This window comes from Sminthopsis crassicaudata, chromosome 2 (assembly GCF_048593235.1).
Source record: "Sminthopsis crassicaudata isolate SCR6 chromosome 2, ASM4859323v1, whole genome shotgun sequence".
Taxonomy (NCBI): Eukaryota; Metazoa; Chordata; class Mammalia; order Dasyuromorphia; family Dasyuridae; genus Sminthopsis; species Sminthopsis crassicaudata.
The window spans coordinates 407,673,074-407,700,008 of NC_133618.1; positions in this window are offsets into that span (position 1 = coordinate 407,673,074).

A 26,935-nucleotide genomic window follows, 5' to 3' on the forward strand; every position below is an offset into this window, starting at 1 on the left:
TTATTTTGTCTTTTAAAATAACTTCATCTAGTTCTGTTTTCTCAGGCCAAATGCGATAGAACTATAAATTAGTCTTTTAAGTGATAGCCCTTTAAATAATGGAAACCTGCCATCTTTGCCTCTATAAGTCTTCTCTTCTACAAGATGAAGACCTCTCAAGACCCTGCTTGATTTCTTTTGTACCCTCTCTATTTTACTAATGTATTTCCAAAAATATATTATTATATAGTTGGACTAATAGTGACTTTACTCCTGAATTCTCTGCTTTTCTATGTATCCTCTGACTGTGTTCACATTTTTGGCTGATATATCATTCAGTTGATTCATATTGAGCTTGCAGCCCACTCAAACCCCCAGATCTTTTTTCAGATAAACTGCTGTCTAGCCATATCTCCCCTATCTCATGCTTAATAATTTGATTTTTGAACCCAAGTGTTCAAACCCATTTATCTCCATTACATTTCATCTTATTCAATTTAGCCCAATGTTCTAGTCTCTCAATGTCATTTTGAATCCTGACTCTGTCACTCAGTATGCTGTTTCTCTCACAGGTGCATCATCAGCAAATTTGATAAGTATTCCATCTATGCTTCCAAGTAATTGATACAAATGTGAACAGTTACTCTCTAATGTTTAGGGGCTTTCCATTGCCTGTAGGATAGCATAGAGACTCTTTAGTCTGTCATTTAAAACCCTTCACAATCTCACTCTCCAATTATTTTTCTGACTTTATTTTAGTGTACTGTATAAGAAAGAATACTGGCTTTGATATCAGAGGTATTAGATTCAAATTCTGGCTCTGCTACTTTCTATCCTTATTTTTTGGGTAAGACATTTAAATTATTTGAACTTATGTTACATCACTTATAAAGTTTTAAAGGAATTGAACTAGGATATTGAAATGTTCCTTTTATTTCTACTTGTATGATCTTATACTCCTTTCATGGCTAAATTTGATTGCTTGAACTCAACCTTTTATCTCTCTATTCTATTCCTTTGGAGATTTTCTTTCCTCTGTGAAATGCACTTTGTTTTGTTTTATTTGAAATATTGTTTTATCTTTTTTAAATTATATGTAAAGAATGCACCCTTTTTTGGGTCTTCTCTCATAATGTATTTTCTTCAAGTTTTCTATTCAAAGCTTTCCCTGATCCACACCTTGCCTTTCCCCTAGGTATTAAAGGCTTTTTTTTTTTTTTTTTTTTTTGGTCTTTCTGTAATTCTCTCCATCCTTCTTTCTTTCCAATTTTCCTTCTACCATACTTGTCTGTGTACAACTTGTATTTCTTCAGTAGCAAGTAAGCCTTTTGAGTACATTGTCTGCCTCATTTTGTTATGTCTCTGAATTTTTCATTACTAGAGTAGTACACATATCATGTGCTTCATAAATGTTTGATGAATTGAAGAGATAGAAAAGTTTTACGATAATATCAGTAGAGGAGAGTGAGTGTGGTCTGGTGGAAACAGAAGGCCTAGGTTCTTGCCTCTATGTTTACTGCCTATTGATCTTTCTGGAAACCATTTAATCTCCCTCAGCCTCAGTTCATCTAATTGTAAAATGAGGGAATTGTCCTAGGTAATCTCTAAGGTCTCTTCCAATTTTAGGTCCACGATCTCATGAATATTACTGCTCTGTTGCATAGTTCTTTGTGCATATATCTTGTCCCCTTTAGTGATGGGACCTTTATTTCTTTGTAGTCCTAATGTCTACCACAATGCCTTGGATATAAGTCACCTAATGAATATTTGTTGAGTTTAATTGAATTTTTTAAAAAAGCAATTCAAGTGTAAATACGACAGTATATTGAAAAATATAAAGTACTATATGATTTTAAGGTTGTTAAGTGTTAATCATTTCTTATTAATCATTAACATGCATTCCATGTGCTGAAAGGGTCTGGTAAAGACTCTCTTCTAGTATTTAACATTCTGAACATGTCTATGAATGAGCAAAAGACATTCTGAGCAGGGACCATGGTGGATTCCTTCAAGGCCTTAGAAGGCAAGAGCTCTGGAGAAATCTGAGAGATTCAGTTCCTAGCACCAGGGAGCTGGTTTGCTTTGCCTCTTATGAAACCGAGGGAATCAAACATTTATTACCATCATGAGTTCCCCTCCTTCCTTCTACCCATCTCACTCAGGGCAAATTTCTTGTCTTATCTGGCACCACAGTGGAGCACAGCTGAGCTAAGGGCCTTTCTTCCCCACCTCTCCTCATCCTATTAATTGATAAAAAAAATTCATTTTAGTGATGGGAATTGTATTCCATTTTTCAAGCTCCCTCTTCACCAGGTGTCCCCGAGATGCCTCATATAGATAAGCAGTTGAAGCAAAAGGAGGATACATTTAACAGCCATCTTTGTAAAGGAGATTTTTTGCTCCTTATGCATTTAGCAGTAAAAGCAGATAAAAAGACTTAGAGACAACCAGAAGAAAAGATTCTTCTAAAAATCAGATTTAAAGGAGAGCTATAGGAAAAATGATATCTGTTTTCATAGGGCTTATAGATTCAATGCAACCTTCTAAAACTCACATATCTGGGTTGTTCTGTTATAGCCCCAACTTTAATAAATGTGGTAAAAACAACATTAATTTTGACTCTACTGAAGTTTACTGATAGAAAACTAGACTTGGAGTCAGGAAGACTTATTTTTTTTTAGTTCAAATCTAGCTTCAGACAAATATTTACTGACTCTGTGACTCTGCACAAGTCACTTAAACCCCTTTGCCTCAGTTTCCATATCAGTAAAATGAGCAGGAGAAGGAAATAGCAAATCATTTCAGTATCTTTGCCAAGAAAACCCAAACGGGTTCATGAATAGCCAGACAGGACTGAAAACAGCTCAACAGTAACAAAGAACAGAATAGTGTTATTTAAAAAAATAAATTAATGTCATTTTATGTAAAAAGGTTTGCTAATCAAATTAATGGTGTAAACAGGATTTCACTTGGGAATGGTCAAATGGCTTGTAACTATTTTCAAGTCCCCTTAGCTACTAGATGGACCCATTAAAATATACAAAACAACTGGCATGCTAATTATGAACTACTCCTTGCTATTCATCAATGTAAGACCTTAACTTGGCAAAACTCTATTAGCCATTTGTTTAAATTACCTTATATACTTGAAAATGAGGAAAATGCATTTGTTTAAAAATATTCTCTAATGTAGACTTTTCATTAAGTTGGATAACCTTTCTGGCTACTGCAAATTAATGAAGTACTATATAATTGAACTGGTATGATTGACAGTGTTGCCATTATTTAAATGACCTGGTTATTTGAACTGGAAGCAGCTAGTTTAATGTAGTGTAAATGCCTCTCTCCTTCCTTAAGGTGTGTGAACTTGCATCCTTTTCCTCCTTTATGAAGCTGTAATCTTTCTGAAAACAAAAGATCATATCTTAAACATTTTCACATCACTACTTTCACCATCTTTTCTTGCAAAGAAGACACTCTCTCCTTAGGTGAAACTTCAGTGGCATCAAAATTAGTGCTGTTTTTAACCATATTTTTGGAAATCATAAGACCATAGATTTAGAGCTGGAAGAGAGATTAGTGATAACCTCATTTAATCTCTATTATATAAGTGAAAACACTGAGGCCTTAAAGAAATTAAGGATTTTAGGTTCATAGATCTCATGTGGAAGGGACCACTTAATCCATTCTCCCATTTTATAGATGAGGAAACTGAGGCTCATGGAGATTGAATGACTTGTCCTAGGTCACACATAGCATATAGCAGAGTCAGAATCTGAACTCATGTACACTGACTCTGGAGCTAGGGCTCTTTCTATGGTATCTCAATAAAAAATTACAGAGATAGTCATTAGTGGAATTATAATTTGAATCCAGTTCCTCTAACTGCAAATCCAACACTTTCTGAATCTATTATGAAAACACAGATGAAACATCAGAATTGATGACTTTGTTTACTTTTTTTTGTTTTGTTTTGTTTTTTGTTTTCTTTACTTTTATCCAAATAATTTAGCAATTGATATATCCTACTACATGCCCCAGTTTTGATCTTTTGTTATCCTATGAGATGTAACTCATCAGTTGGATTTTCTTCCAATGGATTGGTATCTATGAACCTATTGATCCAAGAAGCACTAGCATGAATACTGACCACACGTGGGGGAAACCTATTTTGGTAGATGGGACTAAATTTAGGTTGGGGGTGGGTGGGTAATTGAAAGGCTTTAGATCTGTTGATGAGTTAGGAAGATAAGTATTATAAGCATATGAAGGCTTCCCCGAGGGCATGGGTGGATAAAAAACAATGAGTTCCAATGGTCAAGAAAGGCTGAAGCAGACATTGTGTAGTACTTAGAGCACGGTCAGACATTGAAGATTAGTGAGATCATCCCTTGTATCCCAGGTCATCACTAGCCATCTTGATTTTTGTCCTGCCACTTCTCTCTGGAAAAGAGAGTGACATTGATGATTTTGTCCAGCTTTATCTCACTCAAATCCATTTCATTGGCAAGTCAATACATTACCCTATGATGTCAGTGGTACTTTCAGAAACAAAGAATGAACAACATCTATGAGCTAGTTTCCTTTTTAAATGATCTAACTCCCAAATATCCAGTACTTCTGACCTTTTGTCATCTGATCAATTTGCCATGTGATCACAGAGAAAGATTTTTTTTTTTTCTACTGTGTGATGAGTGACTGTGAACTCTGAAAATACTATAGGAGAAGGGAGAGATAATAAGAGGAAGAGAAGAAGAGAGAAGGAGAGGAGGAGGGAAAAGAAATGTGAGTGACAATGTTGGATGTGTTTTCAGTGAATGGCAAATTTGATTTAATCAAGTGTATCAGGAGGGGAGAGTAGAGTGCACCATAAGCAGTTCTATAATTACCTAGGTGCACACCTGAGCTAAGAGTGGAACTTTTGTGTATCCTCTAAACTTCAAAATCATATATATTTTTTAAAAGACTGATGGAGATGAAGAAAAAGCCTCATCTTAATGAGGAACTAATCTCAAGCCTCTTGATTCTTAATCCATTGCTCTTTCCACTATGACACACTACCTCTTTATTTTCTAATAAATTTGGGTTCATTTGCAGGAAAATTTATTAGACAATTTACCCAGCCTCCATCTGCAAGGAGGTGTACTAATCTCTCCAGTCCTTTACAAGGATGACTCTGCTCTGTTTAGGGTCTGCTGTAGATATGCTGTCATTTCAATTTTGCAGACAAAACTGCATCTTCACAGATCCTGCCCTGGGCTGAATGGAACAAGCTTCACCAGCTTGTTGCAATCCTTTGACTAGTGGGCACAGCGTTATTCTAACAGCTGACAGCTTCCAGGCTGTTGCTGAACATTACAATCCTTATATACCCTAAGATACTCTACAAGCTCTTGCGCTAAGATTTCTTTGCCCACAAAGCAAAGCAAAACTCCTATTTTTGATCTTCAGAGCTGGCATTTGTTATGGCAAATCCTGTTCATGATGGATACTTAATTTCCCCCCCTCCCTATCTTCCAGGGATGGGATGGCAACTCCTAAAGAGAATCCCTGAAAGATCTCAGCTGGGAGCCTGTAGCCAATGGACTCCTTTCTGGTTGTGTATATGAGGGCAGATGATAAAAATGTTTTTGTGCTTGTGGTCTCCCCTCCAACCCCCACTCCCAAATGTTTTCTCTGTTCTTTAATAGAAGCCAGACTTTTCTTGTCAGGGAAGTCCTTCCATTCATGAAAAGCAGCAGAGAGAATGAGCAGGGGAGGGGAAAGTATTTCAGAGGTCTAGCTTTTCATTTCTACACCTGGGCTAAGAGAAGAGAAGAGGCAGGTACTGTGCAGATTGTCTGAGCAAGAAGAAGCTACTGAATTGGATTCCAGCAGCCCAGTGGAGCCTGTCTTATCTCCTGTACAAAGCATGTCAGCCATAGTAGCCGATGTTGACAACTGCAGAAGCAATGGCTGTATAAACTTTCAGGAGGGGTGAGGTGGGGGCGGGGGGCGGGAAGGAAATGGAGTGAGAGAGAAGCTTTTGCAGTAAGAAAAACATAATAAATCCAAGAGCTACACATAGCCCAGGGGTTTTTATGACCAGAGCCAGGCATGAAGGAATGACTGAACTTAACTCAAGCCGTTAATTACCTGGGGGAGATCAAAAGTCTACGTAAGGGGCTATATTTATGATGCACCTTACAGGATATGCTTCAACTTTCTACATTTTTTTTATTAATTGGTTTGATTAAATAGATTTAAAGAGCCTAGGCAGAGCCTTTTAAATCATATTCCATATTGATCTAATGAAATACTCAATAAATTTACTAATATGGCTCCTTTCCTTTGTAGGGTCTGGAGGGAAATGCTTCTCTAAATGGTTATAACTCAACTCTAAGCCCCACTGCTATTCCCAAAGTGACTCATGGAGCATGGTGGATGCTGGGAAAATCTCCTGGGCAATTTGTGGGAGTGATCAAATGGTTTAACACCTGTTTACAGACCATTGGCTACCCTCTTCCCTATGGGTTTTATGCCAAACTTTCATAACCACATTTAATCATACTGACCTATCTTGGGCAAGTTATGAACGAAATAGATTGTAGACCAGCTCACTAACATATGTGATCATCCATTATAGAGCTACTTAAGGTATTTCAGATTCTAGAAATTCTTTTCTGGGCCGCCTATTCATTTATTTGTTCCATCATCTTTAAAATAATAAAATGACAGTTAACAATCAAATAAAGCTAGCCTAGGTAAATAATAAACCCCTAACCAGAATTCCTTGACCAAAGCTCATTTTCTTTTAGTACTTTCTCCCAAACAACCCCTTTACATAAGTATACTTACTCTTATTGTACAGATAAGGAAACTGAGGTTTAGAAAGGGGCTCTTAGTTTCATGAATTTATTATAGAATATAGAATTGAACTCAAACTTCTTTATTACTTTTTCAGTGCTTTTCCTACTCCACTAAGAGACCACTATCTTTTTGATAAATCTTAGCTCATTCATAGGAAAGCCTCCTAGGAGATTTTCTATCCTATCCTGCTTCATGACTGCTTCATGATGGGAATGGTAGCTACTTTTAGATCTGAGTTACAACTTCAGGATCAGCTCTTTCTTGACCTTGTTTCCTTACTCAAGGATCAATGAGGAAATAGGGCAGTCTGTAAACTTGAGGAGGGCAGAGGCCATGGGATTGTTGTGAAGAAGGGGTAGATCATATTACCCTTCCTTAGCATTCCCATCACTTTTGTCTTATGAGTATAATTGCAGGAGCATGTAGACATTGAAAACCTTATTCCAAAAATAGCCTTCAAAACCAGGCTTGAGAAAAGATAGAATGAAATAACATGTAAAGTGCTTTGGAAATCACTAAGTGCTGTAGAAATGCTAGTTATTATTGTTGTTGTTAATATGAAGGCCAGAGTAGTTTATCATAGTGTTACTAATTTGGTCAGTTTGGACAAATAATAATGATACATAAGACCCCCTTCTCAATAAACTACTCTTCTTCCTTCTCTCATTCTATTTCTGGCTACCCTGCTGTACTTTTAATTATTTACAAGTTCAGTCCTTTAGGGCACAAATTCCTTTAAAACTCAAATACATTATCCAGAGAAGAGGCACCAGGAAATTGGACAGATTACATCCCAGACATCAGTACTTTAAGGTATTGAAGCAGATCTGGTCTTCCCCAAGCCCAGCATGGCTCCTAATTGTAGACAGAAGCCCGAGTCTGGACGTTTTCTCCCTTTTTCTTTGTTTCACTGAGAACTATGTTCTCCCTGACAACTGTACCCTTTCCTAAAATCGGGGGCAGGAGGTCACTTGCTTCCCTCCAGCAACCATCCTAATGCCTGCTTCACTTGGAAAGCTCAGAGAAGTGCTTTCCAGACTATTGTCCATCATGAGAGCTAATGAATATGCCAACAAGAGATCTTGCTAGAGGGATTTGGGGCATATGGTTGCTACTTGTCTATCTCATCTTCAGTAACCAGAGACTGGGGCCATTGAGTATGTCTGAATAGCAGATCTTTTGGCAAAGGGCTGCTTTATAAGTTGCTGGTATGACAGATGTCTCTTTTAGGAAGTTCATGAGCCATTTTAATTTTTGTTCACTAGGGAGTCTATTCACAGCTCCAGTAATCTCACTATGGATATTTTTTTTTTAGAACATCTTTATGGAGGTGTATATTTAATATTCAAATCCAATGGGGTAGAGTGGAATAAACAAAAGAGTTTGTTCAATCAAGGCACTTAGAATTTGGGTTCTGTCACTATCTATGTCAATTCGGTCATTTAGCTTAACTTTGATGGGCCTCAGTTTACTTATCTGTAAAGGGAGAGCAAGATCCTACATGGCCTTTAACTTTAGATCAAAGATCCTGTGCTCAATGCAACCTTGTGTTGTCTGGCCTCCGCTTTCTAATTTAGCTGAAGTGTATGGACACCAATCTTCCTATCTTATCATCTCAGAACTGTCAGTTTGGTGGAAAAAGCCCAAGATATCCCCTGAAATTGCAAAACACATCCCAGAGTTGTTGGAAGGATCCAATGAAATAAAATTTGTAAAGCACTTAGCATAGTGCCTGATGCACAAGAGATGCTTAATAAATTTTCTTTCCTCCCTCCTTCCCTTCCCTTTCTCTCTTCCCTACCTTTTTCCCTTCCCTCCCTTTTCTTCCATTTTTTCTCACTCTTCTCTTCCTTCCTTTCTTTTTTACTTTTCTCTTTCTCTTCTCTACCTCTCTTTCTCCATTTCCTTTCTTTCTGTCTTTATTTTCTCCTGCCCTTCCTTTTCTCCCCCTTTCTCTTCCCTTTATTCCCTCTCTTTTCTCTTATTCTCTCTTCCTCCCTTATCTCTCTTCCCTTCTGTCTTCATATATCATAGAAATTTCATATTAACTGGATTGTCAGATAGCTTAGTTTGTGTTTGGCCCTGATGCATACTAGTACTGGATTGGAATTTCTCTTCAGCTAAATTAGATAAAGCATTTGCTAGCCTTGGGTTACAGATTATCCAGGATCAAAAGTTGTCTGAATGGTGGGCTTGTAGCAATATAATAGTAAAAAAATATCCTTTCCATTTTTATAATACTATATTCACTTGAAATTGCTTTTATAACTAATTTCTCAATAGGGCTTCACAGTAACTTTACAAGGTGATCAGGACAGAATTTGTAAGCTCCATTTGGTAGGTAAGGAAACTGAGATAAAGAGATGAGCCTAAGGTAAGACAACTAGAACAGAATCTCTCTTCCTCATTAGCTACACTTTCTTTCTATACTGCCCAGTTCAAGTACAGCTTTCTCCAAGAAGCCTTCCCTCTTCTTCTCTAATTCTTCCAACAAAAAGGTATCCTTCTCTTTTAAAATTTTTGTAAAGCATTTTGTTTGCATCTTTTTTTCCCTTTGTCATTATACTAATGTTACTCTTATAGCATAACCCCAATATCATATTTGTTAATATATATATCAGACTCATCTTCTCCCCTTGACTAAATGGCCCACTTTGGGTCATAGGAACATAGACTCATAACCACCTAGGTAGCACAGTTGATAGTCCTTGACTTAAAGTCAGGAAAACCAGGGTTTAAATAAGACACTTGCTAGCTGTGTGACCATGGGTGAGTCACTTTACTTCTGTCTCCCTCAGTTTCTTCAACTATAAAATGGAGATAATAATAACATTCCAGGATTGCTGTAAGGATTAAATGAAGCATTTTGTAAACTATAAAGTTGAATATAAATGTTTGCCACTATAGTAGGGTAGAATAGAGTTAGAATGACTCAGAGATAAGAGTTAGAATGATTTCATTTTATGATCAAGATGCTGAGGCATGAAGTGATTTGGCCATGGTCACATAGGAAATAATATTTGAACCCAAACCTTCACGTGACCTAATTGTTATATTTTAGTTGTTTTGAATGAAATTTTGTCAATGAAAAAAAGTTTAAAATATATATATGTAATCAGTTAGCAATATCTATATCTGTACTTAAAATATAGATATTACTGATTACACATATATAGCTACTAACAGAATCCAAAGAATTCTGATACAGCTAATGGGCTATTTATTTCCCACATTAACCCATTTCAGTGACTGGGAGATCTACAATCAACATCTGCATTTTTTCCTTTGGAAAAAGAAACTTTTTCATTTCTGGCTCAGACTATAATTATCTGAAGATGTTCCTTTGCTAGCAATTTGAGACCTAATTTTTTACATCAGATAAAATAACATGCAAATTGAATGCAGATCAAAAGTAATGTACAATTTATTGTACTCCAGATGTATTCACGTTTACTATTCTCAACTCCATTCCTTTCCAAAGCCACAAAGAACTATAAATTGAGTGATTTTGCACTAAGGACTGGTAATGTTCTATGGAAACCTTTTCTTTTAAAAAGGTTTTTAAGCACTCTGGAAAGAGAACTTAACAAATTCATAAATTGTCAAAGTGGAGTTAGCAGAATGAAGATAAAAATACAAATATATCAATCTGTCAAGTTTTCTAAGTCACTGCAGTCATGGGGACAAAGCTATTTGAAATGTGGACTATACAGCAACAGAAAATGAACTTAGGGAATATGATTTTGGTAACAGGGAGGTGCTTTTTGTTTTTTTCATAAAGTTTGTTCTGTCTCACCTCCACAGCTGGAAACATTCTTTCCCTCCTCAATTTTTCTTTGAATATTTTGTCTGGATCTTTTCTTTGCCCTTATGACAAAGCCTTGATTTTACTGTTATAGTCTTCTCCTATCACTACTCCATCCTGATTAGACTTTAAGAGTGTAATTTCCTTATTATAATAAGGGACAATGTTTTTTTTTCAGTTTTGTGTCCCAAGTATTTAGCATAATACCTTGCATATAAAAGGCATTGTATTGGTATTTGTTGTATTGAAATAGGTTCTTCTCTCAGAATTGAGTTAACTCTTTGTTTATTTTCTTCTCAAAATCCCTGGATTAGAGTTAATTGTATGTGGTTCTTTGATTTGGATGAGAACTGATAATTTCACAAGAGTGATATCTGGACTTGAAAGTGAGTGGGACTTAAAGAAGGTAAGAAAAAAGGCAAGATGACTGATTATAGCCTATTAAAGTCCCATCAAGAAGTACATAGAAGAGGTAACTGTGTTTGGTATTGGGGAGGGTAAGAAAGAATAAGTAAGAAAAAGTAGTAGGTTGGTGATGTTGAGCGAAAAAAATCAGAACTAGAGAGAACTAAAATGTTACGGAGTCACCAGAACATGGGATTCATTTGTGGGAGCTGGAAAAGACATTACAGATCATCTATTCCAGGAGCTCTTAACCTTTTGTATATCATAGATCCCTTGGACACTCCCCTGAGAAAACAAATAGACCTCTTCTCAGAATAATACTTATAAATAATTGAAGGAAATACCAAATTTCTGTTAGACTAAGTGAAAATAAAGATGTCCTTTTTATTTCTTGATCCTGTACAAGTTAGTGGATCCCCTCTAAAGTCTACCCAGGAGGTTGGAAGAAGGATTCATGAACTCTAAGTTAAGAAAGTCTGATCTAGCCCAACCCCCTTTATTTTGAAGAGGAAGAAATTAAGGTCCTGAGAGTTTTAGTTATATAGATAATTAGTAGCAGAACTCAAGCTGGAATGTGAGAGAATTCTGTCAATTGAAAGAGCAGATGTACAAGCTGAGGTATAGAATGTTTAAATACCACAAGAGCAGAGACCTGACATAGGTCAGGGAAAGAGATACTGTTATAAGACTACAGAGGCCAAAAATAGAAAGGGAGGTCCAGTATCTATCAAGATATTGATTGAAGCACTTTTTTGTTATTAAGAAAAAAGAAAAAAACAAGTAGATTGTTATTAATTAAAGAATGGCTAAGCAACTGTGATACATGAATACAATGGGATACTCTGCTGCAAGACTAAATATGAAGTATGCAGAGAAGCATGAAAAAACATGAGTTGATACAAAGTATAGTAACTAAGACTAGGAAAACAATATAGAGCATGATTTTAACTAATGTAATGAGAAAGAAGAACAACAAAACAATAGAGATAAAATGCTGTGAAATTGTAAAGGCCAAACTTGTTCCTGAAGAAGGCATCTTCCAACTACTTCCATTGGTGAGAGATTGTGGATATAGAACATTACATATGACAATAATTCTTTTTTTTTTAATTAAAGCTTTTTATTTTTTAAAACATATGCATGGAGAATTCTTTAACATTAGCCATTGCAAAACATTGACTTCCAATTTCCTCCCCTTTTCCCCACATCCTCCCCTAGATGTTATATGTTAATATATGTTAAACATGGTAGAAATATACATTAAATCCAATATATGAATACATATTTATACAATTTTTGTGCTGCACAAGAAAAATCAAATCAAACCAGTTTAAAAAAAAAAAAGAAGCAAAAGAAAATGTAAGCAATCAACAACAAAAAGAGTGAGAATGCTATTTTGTGAACCACATTCAGTTCCCACTGTCCTCTCTCTGGGTGTAGATGGCTTTCTTCATCACTGCACTAGTAGAACTGGTTTGAATCTTCTCATTGTTGAAAAGAGCCATGTCCATCAGAATTGATCATCATACAGTATTGTTGTTGAAGTATATAATGATCTCCTGCTCATTTCACTCAGCATCAGTTCATGTAAGTCTCTCCAGGACTCTCTGAAATCATCCTACTGGTCATTTCTTACAGAACAATAATATTCCATAACATTCATATACCACAACTTATTCAGCCATTCTCTAATTGATGGGCATCCATATGACAAGCATTCTTAACCTGGAGTTCACATATTTCCAAGTAGTTCATGAATAAATTTCAGGGAATCTATGAACAGATTTCAAAGGGCTTGTGATATTTGATGGAAAAATTACATTTTACATTGCCATTATATTATGTTACAATATTATATTTATTTTCATTAACATCTAACTGAAATTTACATTTCCTTTAATGGGCCACAGAGGACAAAAGCACTGACCCTCCAAAATATATTAGGATTCCAGAACTATCCTCATATGAGTCACCAAATGATGCAGTGTGGGGTTGAACTCCAAAAATATATTGGGGTTTGGGACCCATGTCATAAGAAGTCTGAAAAGTATTTGTAAGCTTAAACCATCTCCAAGAAGCAAAGATTTTATTATGACTTGGCTAAATTCTCTAAGTAGAACTGGTTATTAACAACAGGAAAGAAGACAAAAAGCAGGCAAAGTTTCTAGAAAACTGGCTGCCATAAGGTAGGCAGTTCCTAATGAGCCCACCATTGTGATGTTTAAGAGAGTTAAATTCCTAAAAGAAGCTATTAAAAAAGTGGGGTACTAGTAGATTCTTTTATGGGGGAAAATAACCTTGGGGATTGACTTCTGATTGAATATAGTAACCATGGGGCCTGGATAATTTTGTCTATGCGAATTCAACAGGGCCCATTGCAACAAAGGCCCATTTAAGGACAACAAAGGGGCCCACTTAAGGACAAGATAATTCTATCAATGTTCTTTCCAGTTTGCCTCAGGGAATGAGTAGCTTTGGGAAACCAAGTAGGGCTCATTGCAACAAAGGCCCATATAAATTCCATTTAAATTCAACAAAAGCCTTCTTCTGTCAATTGCCTTCCCTGTGACCCACCTACCAAAGACCTAGGGTCGTGCTGTTGGGCTCTTCTTTACCCCCTCACCTTCAGTTAAGAATTTCAAATGCACCATTTTTCTGAGAAGACTTGACCAGAATGTCACATGGTTTCCCTGACACAAAAAAATGATTAGCCTTTGGTATATGACATCAAACTTTTTGATATGTTGAACATCCTTTCATAGTGATACTGGTAGGTTGGGTCCCCAGAAAGGTATCTATTCCTATTTTTATTAGTCTAGGAGTAAATATGTGGGTCACTATCTTTCTAATAATATCTTATGATCCCCAACTGCTATCCTTCCCCTTATTAATTAGTTACATACTTAATTCTTTAGTGAAGATATTTACTCCGATAGCATAGCTATAACAGTAATTACTTATTGAGCATTTTCCTCAATACCAGGAGCATATTCTCCCACAAATGCATCCAGAAGCCAGTGTTGGGCAAGAGTGGGTATGAACTTAGCGGATTCAAGCACAAATGTAGGAAACCTGTATTACAAAGGTAACTCTTGCTTTTGAATTCAAGGCCTTAAGAAATCTTTTTCATTCTGAAGGGCCCTTGAGATGCTGTGGAACAAGGTGTCAATAGTGGACAAATAACTCCAATGTTCAGCCCAGTTGCTGAAGATACCTTAGGGTAGACAGAAACCTTTTCCCTTTGATTCCATCAAAGCTTGATTCTGAGTTGTGTCACTTCTAGGCCTTCTAGGCAGGAGAGGAAGAAGTCTGGCTTCTTCTATTAACAATTAATTCTTTCTCCATGTTGCCTTAGGGTGATCAATTTCAAATCAGTCAGTTCCACTTCCCAAATCCCTCTGGGAATCTTATGTAGATGAGTGGCTAGGGACAAAGAGATGAATAAAATTTATACCCTGGAGGTAAGTTCATTGTCTTGTGGGCCTCTTCATATACAATTGAACTATTCAAGCCAAAATCCCTTCCCTTAACAGAATGCCTATTTTTACATTTGAAGATTTTTTTCTTTACATTTCAATATTTTTGACTTTCAGAATCTTCCAGACCTGCTTTTCTGGGAAGTTTCTCTTACCTTTAATTTTGTGGAATCTTTTCCTCTTTCCTTTTTAAAAGCTATTTTAAGGGATGACTCTCTGGGATGAGATAGGATTTGGTAGGAAATGTAAGGGATATAAAAATAAAAACTATAAATTACTCCCCTCTGCCTCCCCCCAAAAAAGGAAAATGAAGTTTTAAGACAAGGCCAAGTAATGAGGAAAGCTAGAAACATCAGATTAAACTAGGGTGGGACTATTATTAATAACAGCTTGCTATTTCCAGTGGGTGATCTGATGTACCATTTTTTCTGAAGGTAATGATAGTAATAAGTTTTGGAGCTTCATAGATCAGCTTACTTGTATGACTATTCAGCTTTAGAATTGAAGTGTGTTCATTAAATAAAGTCTATTGAGTTACTAATTACCTGTATGACTAAACTCTCAGGACCTTAATTTCTTCCTCTTCAAAATAAAGGGATTTGGGCTAGAATAGACTTTCTTAACTTGGAGTTCATGAATCCATCTTCCAAACTTCTGGGTAGATTTGAGAGGGCATCCATGAATTTATGAAGGACCAAGAGAATTTAAGAAATAATTTTACTTTTCAGGGAAATTCAGGAAATCATAACCTAAAACTTTTGGATGTACAATGCCTTCTGGATAATCACATGAAATTGTAATTCAAAATGATCTAATATAGCAATGATTTTGAGGTCCCTGGATTTTAGGGGAGCTTCTTGTACTAACAAACTATAAATCAGTAATCCTAAATCTTCTGGCTTTGGAATTTGCCTCAGAGATTTCCTACAGTCCCAATCTAAGAACAACAATCTGATTCTGAATAGACCACCCCTCAATTCATTGCTGACTGACTGATAATCTGATCAATGAGAATCCTGGCCCTGGCCAGAATTATCTGGGCCATAGAATTAGCATGTTAATGATAAAAAGCTGGATAAAGCTGTCTCCTCTCTTTTAAGACTTTGCTAAATTCTCTTGGAATTTAGTCCACTTGTAATGGTGTTATAATTACAACAAAACTTTGCTCCTTGACCAGGAAATGGGTTCAACCTGCAAATTCTTTTGAGACACTTCAACACTGTTCTATGACCCCAAAATTTTGGGGTCCCTTTTCCCACCTCAAAATTTGGTGGCCCATATGGGTAGAGTCTGGCCTCCCCTGCCTTGATTTCCTCCTAGTCAAGATAAGCCTCCATTTTTTTTTTTCTTCCACAATCCTATAGAGTCACAGAAAGAAGGCTTGTCTGGGTCGTCATGAGCTCCATGCTCAGCAAATTTTCCTTGACTGGGGATGCCCAGACTGGGAAATTATTGCAATTTTTGCCAAAGTTCCTAGGGAACTGTTGCCACTCTTTCCTCTTCTCTGGCACACCAGAGAAGACAGAAGTGCTATAGGATAGCTTTTGGCAAAATGTTATGACTTTTATTTATTTATTAATTTACTTATTTATTTTTTGAGGCTGGAGTTAAGTAAGTGACTTGCCCAGGGTCACACAGCTAGGAAGTGTTAAGTGTCTGAGACCAGATTTGAACTTGGGTCCTCCTGAATTTAAGGCTGGTGCTTTATCCACTGTGCCACCTAGCTGCCCCCTAATGTTATGACTTTTAGTAAAGATGGGATAGTCCTCTTTCATGTCATTTTGTCTGTGTCTGAGTCTCTGTCATATTTGTTCTGTGAGTTAGATTTTGTTATCTGGAAAGATTTAAGATGCAACCAGCAAAACAAAACAAAACAAAACAAACAAAAAACTACCATGGTGTAGTTAGAATATTGGGAAAATTTCTTTAAAAGCCTAACTCTTTTCTGTAGACTTCAGCACTGGCCAAGCTGGAGGCTACCTAAAAAGTTAGCAAATTAAAATTAAAATAACACCTTAGTAGATTCTCAAAATTTTGAAAGTAAGGATTAGGAAGTTTGTAATTAGTCATTTTTAAATTACAAGAAAAATTCCTGAAACATTGGGGATAATTCCAGGAATTTATGCCATTCTGGAAGAAAAGAAAAAGGAAAAACAAATTAGGTAATTAGCAACTTTTTGCTAACCCTTCCTTGACTCCTATCTTGTTCATAGTCAGTCCTCTTCTACTCCTTTGGGAAAGCACCCCAGAAGGTATTAAGGGACCTCTCCACTCTACTCCCTGGAAGGTATCTCAGTTGTTCAATTACTAACAAGATCAATATAACCCAAGTCCCTCTGTTTGCTAATTTCTCTCATCTCAGATCAGATTAAAACTCAAATTCTACCTCACCTGTAGAAATAGGGGAAGCAAAACCATGAGCACCCCACACAACCTTGCCCAAACACCTCCCCAACCCAGGTTGGGGAAATGGGGTGTAATGGGGGTCAGGTCTCATGATCAGCATTTCCTGAGCCCTGGCATGAAACTACCATCAAAGGGATATCCTGGCACCAGTTACCCCAGCTTTCAGCAAGTTCTGTTTAGGAAGTGCTTGGAAAGAATTCGAGTACCTGGTACTATAATCTAAGGTGCCAATCTAAGGTGAGAAAGCCACTCAGCCTCTGCATTTGGTAAGACCACCATTCTCTGTTTCAATTATGTATATGTATTAGCTATGTATTTTATGAAATCAAATTGCAATTCAGTTTGTCTAGATCATTATAAACAGAATTTAGGGAATTTCAACTAAAGTTAAGTCAATTTTAAATCTCTATCTCAATTTTAAGGATTGTTTTGTTTTCTCCCTAAAACAAAAGGGAAATTTATTTAAGGGAATAGAAACTACAGCTAAGACTATTAGGCTATCAGGAAAATTCTAAAATTATTAACTAAGTTACTTGGAGTTATTGACATTATGTAAAGCCTTATCATTTTACCTCCAAGTATGAGGTATATAACACCCTTTTTCCTCTTGGGGGGGGCGGGAAGGGAGTATCAAACAACACAGCCCACAAAAACACTAGGAATAGTTTGGTGGGCAAGCTTAGCCCTTCAGTAGGGTCTCTGTCAACTCCCCTTAATCATCAGGGTAAGCAAGTTCATCAGCCATGAGAAAAGAGCCTATTTTGGAGTTATATTTTCTAAATAAGGAATGTGTTTACTAAGAATCTATAAGCTTATTGAATGATTGATCCTTTGCAGCAGAATAAGTTTAAACATATAAACCATATTAATCAAAATCTCTTATGAGTTTAAGTCTTGGTAAACTTTTAAAATAATGTATCTAGCCATAAGCTGCAAGTTGCTATTAGAGATAAAATCTCTTGGGACTGAAACTGATACTCCTTTGAGTTCTGAATTTGATTGCCTGATCATTAAGTCTGTATCCCATTCTTCAAGAGAAATGCTATAAGTTTTTAGGTGGACATCTTATCTGGGCAAGAGTTGGGAGGCCAATGGTAGCCTCTGCTTAAGGTAGGATCCTTATGACTCAGTTTCCTAGTTTTATTTCTTTGTTTCCCACCTGATTATTTCTAAGTCTAAGTAATTATTACTGCATGATCAGTTTGTCAAGTATATCTAAGGATACTTTATCCTGTCATGTATGTGCTCTCAGGCTGAGGCCTGATACTATTATAATCATGTCTCTGCTTTTTCCTCTGCAGCAAATTTCTATAATCAGAGCAAATGGTCAGTAGAAACTATGAGCCTTATACGAGTATTCCAGGGACAAAATCAATCACTTCTCTAGATCTTTAAGATGCTTTCTTTTGCATAACATTGCATAAAGACTCACAATTTCTTTTTCCCTTTGAAGGGGCAAATCCAGGGGAATGTAACCACTACCAGTGAACATGGAGAGTCATGTAACAGCCTCTACATATTTGGACAAACTCTTAAGTTTCAGCTTCCCCTTCCATACCTATGAAGTTTCTTTGTCTAAAGGCTCACACAGTCTTATCAGTTTGTTAAGACCCTGAAAGCTAAACTAGTCTCTTGCCCCAGCATTAGCCCTACCTAAAGCCTTTTACACTGTACATTGATGGAAGGCAGGACCAGGTCCTGGGGATCACTAGAACCCTATCCCAGACCCCTTGCTTACTTCTCAAAGCAACTTAATGCTTTTGGGTGACCCTCCTGCCTCAGAGTTAGCTGCCATAGCCCTTCTAATTAAAGAAGCCTCTGAGCTCACCATTGAGTTCAGAGCATTTTTGAAGCCAAAGGGCATCAGTGGCTTGCTAGGGGGAGACTTGACAGATATCAGAGTCTCCTACTAGACACTCCTGATCTGATTCTTTTAGTGTTACACCCTTAATCCTGCCATTCTGCTCCCTGACAACTCAGTTGGGTGACATGACAACCCAGATGGTGAATGGTTTACAGATAGGTCCAATTTTCTTGAAAATGGGAAAAGGAAGGCAGGTTATTCTGTGGTAACCTTCAGCAGTACCTTGGAGGCTAAGCCATCCTCCCCTCCTTCCAGGACTTCTGTCCGGAAATCTGAACTCATTGCCCTTACTATGGCTTTAGAATTGGGGAAGGGAATGAGCGTGAACATCTATACAGATACCAAATATGTTTATCATATTTTGCACACTCACAGAGCTATATGGAAAGAAAAGGACTTTTGACAGCAAAATTAAATATGCAAGGAAAATTGTACAGCTATTGCAAGCTGTCCATGGACCTAAAGACACCAGTATGGAGATTCACTTCAGGTTAAGGGAAACAACTGCCATACCTGTTTGCTCCTGAGCATGGAATCTTTAATTTCTCAGCTCCTTAAGGCCTATACTCTTTCATAGCTCCCAGGAACAAGCCTTTGCTAAAGAATGGGGACACACCCTTCCTCCTTCTAGGTGGTCTGAAATACCCTCAAGCCAGCTTCTAATCCCAGAGGCAAGTCAGTGGGAACTTCTTTTGGCCTGCCCAGCTCTTTATAGAGAGACAATGGCCTAGTCTTCATTTCTCAAATAACTCAAAAGGTGGCTGAGGCACCTTTTCTTTCTTGTTATTTTCCACTTTTTCCAGGTGCACCTTTAACAGTACTCTGAGGATGAGAGCTTTGCTCCTAGTATCTTCTTTTCAGCCCTCTTGATGTCACTCTGTACCCCCTGCCAGTGGGGAGATAATCTCTTAGCCTTTAGTCAGGCTAGGGAACTTCATGGGCAACATCAGGATTGTTGGATGTGTTCTCAGCATCCTCAAGGCAGCCCACATATGTGACCTGATGCATTATTTGCAAAGGCCTATTCTCAAATATCACCATTCCCATGCTGCATGCACCCCATTTGTCTAAGCTACCCCTTCCCCAGGGGAATAACTGACAATCCTATTTTCTTGTTAGAAAGGATCTCTTACCCAATAATAATTGTAGGGTATCCATTCCAAAATTCTGGCAAATTCACTCATAATGCGTCTACACCTTCCTGAGAACTAACTTTCCGGTTACAGGTACCATTTGTGTACCTAAGGGATATGCTTTTCTTTGTAAAATGGGTTTTCCTTTCTACTTTGATATTTCTGAGGGACCTGTTATGGTGCCTGCACCTAGATCATCTGAGTCATACAAATGACTGTGTTATGGTCCAATCAAATATTGCCTTGGTTCTTTAGGTTCAGTTTCTATTTATCAGAGAAGAAGGGCATTTTGGATATCATGAGATACTTTGGGGCACATGGAACAAGGAAATGACTCAGGATGGAAAAGCTCCAGGGAAAGTCATCCAGGACCAAGATGTCTGTACATTCTATCCAATGTGAGCCAGTTCTGCAGAGGAAGTTCTGGGTTCATTTGATGGACATCCTGAAGAAATCCGTAATCTATTTCCTGATTGGTGGATTCTGATTTCCAGTTCAGTTCAATCTTTTCTGGATAATAAAGGAGTTAAAGAAATCAAGGTGGCTAGTAAAATCATTAACCATTCCATTTTCACAGAAGTCAAGATGGCTAGGGTTGACCTGGAATGTAGTGGATTTTTTTTTTTTTTTGTATGACCTAGCTCTAAATGCTCTATTATGTCTGCTTCAATTGCCTTCATAGGCACTGGAAAACCGTTTTCTTCTGCCCATTCCAATGGGAGAAGTCTTTAAACACTCCTGCTTTGCTCTTCACCATTTTGCGTAAGTTTTTCCATGCCTAAGATCACTGAACTCATTATTTTTTATAGCACAATAATATTCCATCACAATCATATACCACAACTTGTTCAGCCATTCCGCAGTTGATGGGGATCCTTGCAATTTCCAGTTCTTTACCACCACAAAGAGAGCTGCTTTAAACATTCCTATCACATCCAAAGTTATAATTACTATTTGTGAATTTTCTTCTTCCTTATTTTTACAATTTTCTTTGTCAGCCTTTTTTCTGGTCTGAGGTTTCAGTTGCCCTTACCTTGGTTTAGCCCTTCTGTATAGACAGTTTTACCATGGCTGCATGTGCCATAGTTTCTTGGAACCATAGGTGAGAGTTGGGTGAAGATGAATACCAAAGAGAGATAAGCAGTCCTGAAAACAGTTCAGCAAATCCTTACACCAAAGGTAATAGTCCTCTCTGAATACAACACATACCCCAAACTGGAATGTTTAGAGAGCTAGGGAATCACATATTTTCATTAATGGAGAATATCATATATTTGCCACATATAAATTCCCAGTTGTGAGAAAAGTAGAATATAGCAAAATATATGTCACACTAAAGTGATATTAAACAAATGTTAACCTTTCTCTGATGATTAAAAAGGTGCTTAAGATTTTCCAGAAAAGAAACCTCCAGCAAAAAAATAAACTTCCTCCCAAACAGGAAAAGAATCAGCCAGCTGCATTTTGGGTTTTGTGAGGAATCAAACTTTTTAACTAAGGATGTTAGTAGAAGGGAAATGTAAGGCTTTTCCTCTTGAGCTGTGTTGCTACTAAGTGGTAGGTCCTTCTGGCATATCACCAGGATCTCACTGGTGTGGTATATTAATTAAGCTTTCCCCACACTAAAACTCCTGCTTCTTCTCCAAGCAGATTGCTAATAGGACTGGCCACTCCCCAGGGGTATATATCTTACTTGATCCTCCTCTTCCTGTCACCCCTACCACACTTCCTATTTATCTCCACAATTTTAAGTGATTTTATAAAGGAATACAGCTAGGTGATGTAGTGGTTAGAGTAATGGGCATGGAGTCAGGAAGATCTGAATTCAAATTTGATTTTAGATACTTAGTTCGTGGGCTAGTCACTTAAGTCTGTCTCAGTTTCCTTATCTGTAAAATGAATTGGAAAAGGAAATGAGAAACCATTGCAGGATCTTTGCCAAGAAAATTCCCCAAAGCATAATGAATGATTCAGACATGACTGAAAAATAATTTAACAACAATAACAATAAAGGGACTATATTTATTTTCAACTGCAGTTAATGGAAATAAAAATTAGAAATCAGTCTTTTTGTTGTTGTTGTATTATTATCTTTCTTCCCCTACCAGATATGTGTATTTACCAAAGTTTAGTTCTGGGTCCTCTTTTTTGTATCCTTCCTTTGGTGACCTCATTGGATTCCATGACTTCAATTGTCAACTGTATACAAGTTCCAAGTGTATTCATTCCATCTGTTGTCTCTTCTGATTGCCAGGCATGTATCATCAATTGTTATTTTGGATCTGGATCATAGTTTCATCTACCCAGCATTGGATGGCCTCTCAGAAGTTGTCTAAATTGAATAATGCTCTCATTTTACAAATAAGTAAACTATAGCTTTGGAGAAGCTAGGTGGTGTAGTAAGTGGAGTGCTGGGCTAGGAGTCAAGAATATTCATATTCATGAGTTCAAATATGGTCTCAGACACTTAGTAGCTGTGTGATCACTTAACCTTGTTTACCTCAGTTTCCTCATATGTAAAATGAGTTGGAGAAAGATAAGGCATTGTCAAGTAAACACCAAGTAAGGTGATTAAGAATCAGGGCTGAAACAACTGAAAAGTAGCAACAATAAAACCATATAGCCCCAGCCAGGAGGTTAAGTGATTTTTTTCAAGACTAATAGGGAGTAAATATCAGAAGGAGTATTTGAACCCAAATCCCCTACCTTCAAAGCCAGTGCTCTTTCCATTATGCTGCCTCCATTATATTGGTATTTAAAATTCAATGTGTCCAAAAATGGAACTAATTCAATTATTCCCGCAGCCCAAACATATTCCTTCTCTGAAATTCCCTGATTCTGTTGACAGTGCCAGCATGCTTCCAGTTACCAAAGTTTATAACTATGGAGTTGTACTTAACTCTTTCCTCTTTCTTCTCTCTAACATCCAATCTGCTGTCAAGTCCTGCAATTATTTAATATCTTTCACATTTATTAGCTCCATGCTTCTACAGGTTTTACTCTAGTTCAGATCCTCATTACTTCTCATTTGGATTATCACAAAAGCTGGTCTCTGCTTTCAGTCTCTCCAATCTATAACCCAGATAGCTGCCAGATGAGTATCCTATCTGGTCCATATTGGAGATAATACCAAATCTTTTCAGTTCATAATGGGTTTCCCAAAGTAAAGTGGTAAAGGATGAAATCCATAACACATACACCCTCATAATGATTTAAGTAAGGTAGCTTAAGAGTCTTATCCTGGGCCCTGAAGTCAGGAGGATCTAAGTTCAAATTGGGCCTCAGACACTTAACACTTCCTAGCTGTGTGACCCTGGGAGTTGCTTCAGGGAAAAAAAAAAAAAAAAAAAAAAAAAGTTGTTACCCATTTAAATGTGGACTATCCAAACATGTTAAATGTCTAACAACTTGCTCAACTAAAATGGAAGTTACTCTTTTAATCTTTATTAGTAATATTTTCTCTTTAATTTTCTTAAATTTAACAATGAAATAAGCCCTGATGAATAGATTATTGATATCTGAGACAAAATACTGACCCTGAAAATTTGACATTCCACTCTTCAGCAGCTGGCTCTAGTATATTCTTGAGTCTACTCCAGTGACAGAAGTAATACCAAGTCTTGACCCAAACCATTATCTTCTCAGTGTTTCATGGTACATCTGCCAAGTCATCTTTCTCCCTGAGAACCCCATGGGAATAGGTAAGAAGGACTCTCCTTCACCTTCATCTAGGAATTTGAGATTTCTCCCAATTCATCTAAGGGGTCCCCTTTCTTGCAGGTAGATAAGCATTCACAGTATTTGCATAAAGACTTCTCTGTGACATTCTGGAGAGCTGCTATGGGGAGGAGGGGGGATGAGATACTGATGAATCATCTGGTAGACTATCTGACCAACCACTACTCATTGTAAGTGGTCCTCTAAGCAGGACTGAGTGATACTTGTTCCAGAGGCTTAACTTAAAACATGTTTATGAGGTGGGTTTCTTCTCAAACCATCCTTGCCTTATCTTTAATAATCTTCTCCCTTTTCTGTAAACTACAGGCTAGCTTCCTGGAGGGTTTCAGGGTCAGCCAGAGTCAGGATAAATCAAAGTCCTTGATCTTTAGGGGGAGAAGTGGAGGAGGCAGGCAGACTGCCACTCAGCTTGCCAAAGATGTATCCTGGATTCTGGAGTCCAGAATCTCCAGCCTCTCTCTTCCTCTTCCTGCCACTAAGTACCTCTGTCTTCTCTCCTCCTCCCTCCCCCCCTCCAATCCTTGGCTATGATTATCTCAACACCAAACATTCAGCAAGCACCAATGGTGAGGAGAGCCATCACATCACCATCTCATCTAAATATATGTATATAAAGCCATTGTCTCACATGGAATAGGTAATTAGTCTTAAGTGCTTGGTTGTCTGATTCAAGCATATCTTTTTGGAGTTTCAGCCCTCTACACTTTACTCTTACCTTCTCAGTCTTCTCCTTCCCATAAATTTTGCTTTTATCTCCTCTGCTCCCCAAAGTGATCCAATGATTCTGGCTTCTTTGCTCTTCTTCAAAAAAGGATCTTCATCTACCAACTGTAGGCATTTTCATCAGACATTTCTTATGCATGAAATGTTCTTCATCTCTGCCTCCTGTCTTTCCAGGTTTCCTTCAAGTCCTAGCTAAAAATCCCACTTCTTACAAGAAGCCTTTTCCAGTTCTCCTTAATTCTGATCCCTTTCTTTTGTTCATCATTTTCAGTTTATCCTTGTTTGTGCATAGTTATTTATATGTCTCTCTCTCCTCCACCCCTATTAGCACTGTCCTTTGTCCTAACACAGTGCCTAATAGATATTTCTAGATGAATTGACCACTCAGTCTTTTGCCTCTGGGATAAAGTACATAATCCTTATTCTGGCATTTAAAGCTTTTCACAGTCAATCTACCTTTTAAATCCTATTTTACACTACTCTCCTTTATATGCTCACTATTAAATTCAAACTGGCCAGCTTAGCTATGCCGCAATATACTATTCCCCACCTTTATAACTATGGACCTTCATTTCTAACACTTTCTTTCTTCTCTTGTGCTTGATTGCATCCCAAGATTATTTTTCCCTTCCTACAGGAAATTCTCCCTAATCTGCCCTGTTGTCAGTACTTTGCATTAGTTAACATATGCTTTGGATTTATTTATTTGCCATATTTCATATCTGTTCTTTAAGAAATTTCCATTCTTTGAGGGTGATGGTTATTTTGTATTTGTCTTGGTATCATAAAATAATAGATTTGGAACTGGAAAAGACCATATTTCTCATGTGATGGAATTGAGGATCAAAGAGGCTAAGAAATTTATCCAGTATTATACAGATTATGATTCAGATCTTATGACACCAAATCCATCATGCTCTCTATTATGACATCCTGCCTTTCATTATACTGCATGACATCTCGCCTTGCATATAGTAAGCATTTGATAAATGTTTAATTGAAGTACTTTGGAGGACCATTGCTTACAAGTCTCTCTCTGCAACTTTACAGCTTTGGACTTAGTCAGAGAAAACTGTTCCATATACTTAACATGGCTCCACTGAGCTCCATCCTCCATAAACCTTTCGGAGATTACTGGTTTTTATGGCAGTGCAATGAGGTTGGGGTTCTATCACTGTCTAAATATTCCACATTTAATAAGCTTTATAGTTTACTTTTAAATTACCAATCAGTGCTTTTTAGTCTTCCACATTTATGTTTTCTCATTATTATTGTTATTTTGATATCTAATCAATGTATTAATTTGTTGTCTTAGTAAGCACATTTTAATAATTTCAGAAGAAATTTTTAAGGTTTGGGTCTTTCAAGAAAACCACTTAATCAGTACACATTTTTACCATAGCTCCCCTCCCCTTTTTCTCTCTCATATACACATAGACTCATACACACACACACACACACACACACACACACACACACACACACATATATTTTGTGCCTTTTTTTTTTTTCAAGAAGGGATTTAACAGCCATAAGGCACTTTTTAGAATAACATTCACATCTGTGCTGACCACCTGTAAGCCAAAATTCAGCTTGATGTTAATTAAAACAGGCACGTTATAAACCTCAGGAAATGGCAGCTGACCCCTAACTATGAATGTAATGCTATAATAATACATAGTAAAAATAAGATATGGGGAGGCTGTTGCCCAAAGCACTCATGCGTTGAAATTCTCACCACTGTACTCTCTCTCTAATTTTGGATAGATTGACATGTAGAATTAACCTGACCAAAGGCCTTTCTTATGGCTTGTGAAGACTTCTCTCTATAGGATTGGGGAGATTTCCAAGGCAGACTAAATCTGGTCTCTTGGTTGGCTTGATTCTCTCTTGGTCTATGTAGATCCAATCTTAGGAATTCTATACACAATCTAGTTGTTACCCTCATTCAAAACTGAATTTTGAATCATTTGTCTGATATTCCTAAGTTCTACTATCTTGATTCCCTGATAATTGGTCTTCATGTACCCCATCACCTTTCTCCTTTTTATTCTTTTTCCCTTTTCTATCAATGGCCCTATTTCAGTATGAAGGCATTCTTCTGTGATCTTACTTGATACTCTAGTAACTGAGAACTCTGCTGCGCATTCTCTCTCTCTCTCTCTCTCTCTCTCTCTCTCTCTCTCTCTCTCTCTCTCTCTCTCTCTCTCTTCTCTCTCTCTCTCTCTTTTCCTTCCTTCCTTCCTCTTCCTTCCTTCCTTCCTTCCTTCCTTCCTTCCTTCCTTCCTTCCTTCCTTCCTTCCTTCCTTCCTTCCTTCCTTCCTTCCTTCCTTCCTTCCTTCCTTCCTTCCTTCCTTCCTTCCTTCCTTCCTTCCTGTATGACTGTGGAGACCACCTAAAGAAATGAAATGATTGATCCACAATTTGAAAGCTAGTGAGTGTCAAGATCTGGGATTCAACTCCATGTCTTTTGACATCAAGTTTAAGCTTCTCTGGGCAACTGAGTGGCTCAGGGGATAGAGTGTGAAGCCTAGAGTCAGAAATATTCTTTTTTTCT